At 36.0% G+C, this 7575-nt stretch overlaps 1 pseudogene; it reads right to left on the reverse strand.

Annotated features, from left to right (window-relative positions):
• Window positions 1-7093: 7093 nt before the first annotated feature.
• LOC132305837 (small nucleolar RNA R71) lies at window positions 7094-7192 on the reverse strand (annotated as a pseudogene).
• Window positions 7193-7575: the final 383 nt, after the last annotated feature.

Here is a 7575-nt window from a genome sequence, read left to right on the forward strand (position 1 = left end):
AAGTCTCCAAAAGACATTCTTAAAAGAGTATCGAGCTCACCTCACGAATCAAACAATCCTCAAAGATATGGACATAAGTCTCCGTAAAATAATCTCACACCAATCAACTCACTTGAGCACCACAACCGTCAACAACCACGGTAGGAACTCCCTAAGGGAAGACACGAAATAAAGGGAACAACCAGTCCTAAAAAGGACAACACCACGACTCCATCTCTGAAATGAAAGACAACAAAGTCAATGACTTCACCCCCTACATGGAAGTAAGTCGACCAAAATCTATCAAATCCTCACCAAGGACTCAAGACAACAACGATGATCCTCATGGACCAACCAACCCCAAAACAGTGCACAACGCAACGGAAGGAAGAGACTCATTCCTTGTGAAGTCCCTAACACGAACCAGCACAAAACCATTGTGGAAACCCGTATACAGACTTCGTGCGACCAAGGGAAACGAATGGGAAAACCAAACCTGAAAGTCATGCATATGACAAGGAATGCAACTACCAAAAAGAAAATCTACTTATATAGATGAAAATCAAAAGCACATACTGCACGTCTCCACATAAACACAAAAGCATGTCATTAAAGCGCAGTAACAACATGGCATCTCGAAGTATATAAGAAAGGCATGCTATTGCCACACAACAAGAAGGCAAACGTAGATAGACCTCCACCTACTCATGCATCACAATATCATAAATCATACTACTAACATGGTAGTAAATGAAACTGCAAAAAACAAAAGTGATGCAACAATGAACCATATGGACATCGTGTCCTAGAGTGCCTAGGTAAAAAGGAAGGACTAGTCCTAGCCATACACTGACTCCAAAAACCAATACAACAACAACCTATCTCAAAACAAACGTGAGCCCTTACCATAATGGTAAAACTCTTGCAATCCATCTCTGAATCTAAGGGTGACACTAACAATGCAATGCTCTCTCTACCCCAAGCATCTATCAATTGACTTAACCCCAAAAGCGTCATCGTGCAAGGAGAACTCAAAGAAATGGCAACTCTAGCCATACAATCAGACAACCAAATCGATCACTATAACTGATCCCCAAAACAACCATCATCATTATCAATCAAAAGGACTACACCTGTAGGAACAAAACCCAACGCTGATTCCATCCGAACTGCACTCGTAGCTTGCCAGTACGGTAGCATGACAGTGCCATGCACCGGCCCACAACGTACCCACCCACGAAAATTACAATCTCAGATGAACCTTCCAAAACAACCAAGGATCCCAAAAGGTCCAAAACCTAACCATGGCCTAAAATTAACAAATCTAGTACTACAGTTGTGCCTAATGGCTCACCCCACGAGAGCCTAAACAAAAGGTGTCTCTCCACCTACCTCAAAACCAACTCTAGGTCAACAACAACCTAAACTACAATACAACCGTGACTAAAATCACCATCAACCTCAACTCGAGCGTCAATGACCAATCTCGTGTCATGCCAAATATGCAACACAGTTATGCAAATACAAATCTGAACTAGAATACATCATATGTCATGCTCTTTACATAATAATTAAATCATGCTAAACAAACGGCATACCACATGTAGCACGTAAGCACATAAACATGTTATCATGAAGCATATAAACACATAGAGCATGGCAACATAAGCATGATATGCACCCAAAACCCGTCGTCCAAGGTATTCAAACCTAGGAGCTCTGATACCACCTATAACGACCCAGATTTCTCAACCTAGTGCGTTAATGATGAACCAGAAGTTGACCGGATAACGGACCCGAAATGCGGAAGCGAAAGAAGCCAAATAACCTCAAGAGATGTACGTCTTCCCTAAAGCTCCAAAATGACTCTCTATGAAGCCACGGAACTCAAATGAGCCAAGCAAATGAAGCAAGAAAGCCTAACCCGAAAAGAGATAAACTAAGGGCAAAATGGTCATTTCTCACTGAAAAGGGTGCCACCGTGCACACCATTGGAAAGACAACGAAAAATGAACAAAATTAGACTCAAGAATTGTCTAATTCTGAGTCCGGGCAGAAAAGATATGAAATTCCAACACCCGATGCGAAAGTTATGAAGCAATGACTTAACATTTTCCAATATTTTCATAATAAACTTTGAAAACAAAAGTGCATAAAAAATGAGATACATGTCATTGGCCTCCGACCTCATCTCATACATGTTAAATACATTGAAAAGAGTACACTTACGTACACTTTACATATACGAATCAACGAATACAAGTTTAAACAAATAGGGCTACAAAGAGGCATCTTATGCTAACACGTACATAAAATAGAAACTTAGAAACTGTAAGCCATCCAAGGAGCAATGGAATCTTCAAATCCTGAGTCCTGTACCTGAAATATGCCCCAGTATCGTAAGCGTGAGTAACATAAAGCTACTCGTAGGAGATGAGCATGCATTGACCTAGCATTTTACAATTTTATCACCTTATGGTGAAACATGTTAAAGGGGCTCATGCCACCTAACGTCTATGTCAAGATGAGACCCAGGGAGCATCCCAAACTACCTAGATCATTTATATCATAATCACATTGTTCATGTAATTCAAATAACATCGAAACATGTTATACAAGGCAACAAGATATAAATTCTCAAAGTCTTCAACTTGAAATCCAAAATACGAAAACAACAAGTGTGGGTCATGCCACCTAACGTCTATGTACAAAATGAATCTATAAGGTCATTCCTAAACTACATTTGAACATCAAAACACAAATTATGATATCGATGCAATTTAACCAACAACGGAACTTCCAATACAACGCATGAAGTATGCTTTCACAAAGCTACATTTTAAGCTCAAAATTGGAAATCAAATAAGGAACAACAAGTTACGATATCATCTAGTTATCAACTTGAAATGAAATACGAAATCAAACAAAGTGGATACTCGGACGTCACGCCGGATCAGACCGACAACATAGTTACTTTAGGGTTACTAGCCCATGGGTAACCTCCCTATGTGCGCACTAGACTGTATAGAGGGACAATCCCCCGTACTAGAACCAAGTCCTAGCCGTAGCCAAACAACGACATCCCCAAGTTTCCAAAATCAACAAATTATGCAACAATGTATATATATCAACATGTATATACAAGATATCAACTATTTACCAAGCACAATCCAAATTTTGGAAACTTATACAATACATGCTCAAAATTCACAACTACCATGGCATGTAAGATGTTAAATACAAAGTGTGCAATTCCTTACACATAGCAACAATATATTCAATAAGGAAAAACATATTCTCATGAATATAAACGTAACAACTATGTTATCTAATGCTCAAAAGTAATCAAGTGAACATACATCAAATCGAAATCCATGATTTAAATATAGAAACAACTTCCAAAATGCAATTAAATCCATGGAGTAATAAAGTATAATTTAATTAAACATAAATAGTTAAATTCTCTAAATTCCAAGTTAATCTAAATAACCTCAATTTAATATATATTGAAAGACATGTCATGGTTATCATATATATAACATCAAATGACAACTTAAGTGATTAAAACACTTAAAAAAAAATTAATCAAGCTAATTAATTAATTTCCTCTAGATTTTTAAACAATTCCAAATGCCCTCAATTTAATCTATGTTAGAGAACATGCCAAGGCCTATTTAAATACCACATTACAACTTGATTTAATGCTTGATACAACCATGTGAATTAAACTTTCACTAAAGATAAATATTAAATAAAAGTTGTAATTCTTAATCAAATGATCCAAATTTAATATATTTTAACCAACATATCTAAGCATAATGTCCTAGCATGTTACAATTCAAATCAAAGTTATACATCATCATAAATTTTAAATCTTATATAAAGAAATAAAAATTACTAACTTTCTAAATTTGATACAAGGCATACATATATGTTGTATAATCATGGCAAACAGACAATACAACACACAAGTAATCCTCAAACATTCCCTACCTCAATTGGAATGAAAATCCCAATTACCACCGAAATGAAATCGCCCCAAATTTTTGGTCCGCAAAACAAATTTTTCAGCTTGCTACCTTCAACTTTTAAAATTCATAAAAAATTCAATTCTAACCCAAATTGAATGAATCCAAAGCCTAATGAAAGCTTAAACATTGTAATTTGATAATATCAATTTTGTTTAACAAAATATTTTCCCAATTGAAACAATTTTGACTCACAACTTTGAAACAAATTCTGCCCAGAAAACACATTTTCAGCCTGTAGCTTCCAGCTTTGAAAATTCATGAAAAATTCATTTGACATCCAAATTGGGTAAACATAATTTATTTTGGAAGTAAACATATGAGAGTGTAAAACTGAAAATTTAAGCCATGATCCAATGTCAAATGGTTAGTGAAATAAATCATCAAAAAAAAATGTTTTCCAGCTGCAATTAAAACATGCATAGCAGATAGTTTCGGATTTTAAAAAAAAATTAGAAACGCTCTAAAATCGTGAAAAAATTCTGAATAGTGTAAATCCTATGGAGAAAGATCCAGTAAAAATTTCAAGGCAATTGAAGTACCACAGTTCCATATAAAAATTCATTTCTGGACCGAAAAGGAAAAGCTTCAAATTTCCAACAACTAGCTTGCAACTTCAAAAATTCATAACTAATTCATTTTTAATCCAAATTACATGAAACCAAAACTACATGAAAGCTAATTGAGTATATTTTCATATTCTATATTGAATTTGACAAGATTAATTTCAGGTTAAAATAGTTTAAGGGCAAAATACAAGTCTTTCTCTTCCATGCATGTAAAACACTCAATAATGACATAAAAATACTTCAAAATAATACGTCAATACCTCACTAGAGAATTGAATCTTTAGATACCAAAGCAAAACTAGGAGTTATGCTAGATCCTTCAAGGGTTTTGAAGAGGAGGATGAGGGGAACAAAAAGTATTCCAAACTTTATGGTCTAAAGTAACTGGAAGGGCCTCAAAGATCAAGGTCAATGCCTAAGGCTTCAAGCTCCATCCATGGAGGCTAGGGTTTTCTTGTAAGGAAGAGAATGAAATAATGTGGTTAAGTGTGAGTGGAGGAAATAGAAATCCTCCACTCACTATGTGCTCTTACATCATGGTCAACACACACATCTACGGTCAATTGCACAAAAACCCTCTTTTAAAACCATAATCCCAAAGTGGCCCAAAGATATTTGCAAGACTAAATCGTGAAACTACACTTGTCACCAATCCATGGCTCATTCTTAGGCTTAATCCCACACCTACACTTGTCAACCATCCAAGCCAACAAGTGTACCAATCCTAGGCCAACAAGTGGGTGAATCCTCACCCTCCAAATGTCATCATCCAATGCATTAAAGTGTTTCCACATAAATGTCAACAAGTGGACCAAAAATTACAAAAAGGTCCTTTTTGAAAATATCTTCCAAATTTAATTGCAAAATGGTCCCCAAGATGAAAAATAATTACTTTATTTAATTACACTAAAACCCCACAAGTTAAGAATAATTACATTAAAGTATGCATTAATGCCCCTTTATGAAAAAAGTAAGCAATCAACATGCTTTTCTGGAAAAGTAAAAATACCACTATCATGGAAATCAAATATCATGAATGCATACAAAATCGGAATCAAATCCGAGCACAAAAAGTGAGGTTGTGCAAGGAAAAAGGATAAACGAGAAAAAGACAAAATATAAATAGTGTTTGGAAAAATAAAATATGGAAATTAACCAATCCCCAAAGGAAGTTGTCAATCCAAGGAAAAGAGTCTCGGCAATCATTCCAGAGCACTCAAGACGACATCAAGTGATGAAAAACCGAACCCAAAAAGGAAAAGATAACGGAAAAAAAATATCCGTTAAAATCTGAGAAAAAGAAAAGGAAGAAAAATGACCAGGTCATTACACGACCCATAGTTTTTGGCGCCGTTGCCAGAGATTTGATTGATTAGATTTGGCAATCTCAGATTTGTGGAATCAATTAGGATTAGTACTCTTTTGATCGTGTCTTTACTTTATTTTTATTTTTCTTTTTGGTTACTTATTGTGTTGTTTTTACTGAACTAGGTGCATTGTTGGAGTGGAAGCAAGCAAAGGGGCATTCAAGCCAAGCAAGAACAAAAAAACTAAAAATTCTAAAAATTTGCTAAGCTAAGCTTTAAATTTGGAGTTGAAGTGCTTAAGGACCTTTGTGAGACTTTCTTTACTTAATCCCTTAGTTAAATCATCGGCCCGCGTAGAGGCTTGTTTTTAATTGTTCTTTGCATCATTGTTGTTAAAGCATGGGAGTATGAATTAAGTGTTTGTGGAAGAAGTCTAATTGCATTTTTGTGAAGGCATAGTGTTTGTCATTCTTTGTGTTTGTTGTGTTTTGCATTGTGCATGCATGGACGTCGTTTATTGAGACTAACTCTTGTCCCTCTTGATTTGCATCTTTAATCTATCGTTAGAAATCCTAGGGGAAGAGGAAGTTCAAATAGTTACAATCTATCAATGGATGACTATAATGATAATCATGTTGAGGACCTCGGTCACATAGACCAACAAGGTATCCTTCATCCCAATGTGCACAATGAGAACATACAAGTACTACTAGGTATGCCAAGGCCATTCATTCACCAACCACCATAACAACAAGGCCAAGTTCCATATGGAATGCCAAGGCCAATGTATACTCCACAACCTCCCAACATCGATCAAGGAATTCAAAACCAAGGTATTCATGTTGCACCTCAAGTAGCTAATCCACCTCTTGCTTTAAGAGACCATTATGTGCCTAACGAGTATAATGCACCTACATGTATCCAATTACCTCCATTTAGAACACATCATTATGAAATTAAGCCACAAATCATTCAAATGCTTCCTAACTATCATGGACTTCCAAGTGAAGAACCTTACAAGCATTTGGATGAGTTTCTTGAAGTATGTTCCACCGTAAAATATACGGACATGCCGTAAGAGGTTTTAAGACTCAAACTTTTTCCATTCACCTTAAAAGACAAGGTAAAGTATTGGTTTAACAATCTTAGGCCTTTTTCAATCACTTATTGGACAGAAATACTATCCGGTTTCTAAGACCAATGCCATGAGAACCTCAATTCAAGAATTTTCACATGGGGATGGAGAAACGTTTCATGAGGCATGGGAACACTTCAATGAATTGCTTAGGAAGTGTCCACATCATGACATGCCCAAATGGAAATTAGTTCAATATTTCTTTGAGAGCTTATCAGACAACTATAAGGGTATGGTTGATGCTTCCATGGGTGGCTCATACATTGATAGGCATGAGGATGATGTGTGGCGTCTTTATGAGAGCATGAGTGAAAATTCTTTGTATAGAACACTCTCATCCAAGAATGGTAGAAATTCACAAGGTAGGAAGAGTGTTGGCTTACATCAAGTCAACCATTCAAATGAAATAGCCGCCGAAATGAAGTCTTTATCTCAAAGGTTTAATCAATTTTTGATTAACCAAAACTCGGCGAACCAAGTATCTTCCTTCCCCAAACAGTCTCATCATGCATTAAATGAAACATGTATGACTTGTTCTAGTGTTCTTCATTCTACTT

This window comes from Cornus florida, unplaced genomic scaffold, assembly GCF_030987335.1.
Source record: "Cornus florida cultivar Cherokee Brave unplaced genomic scaffold, ASM3098733v1 CherokeeBrave_3.0.0_Hap2_Chr04, whole genome shotgun sequence".
Lineage (NCBI taxonomy): Eukaryota > Viridiplantae > Streptophyta > Magnoliopsida > Cornales > Cornaceae > Cornus > Cornus florida.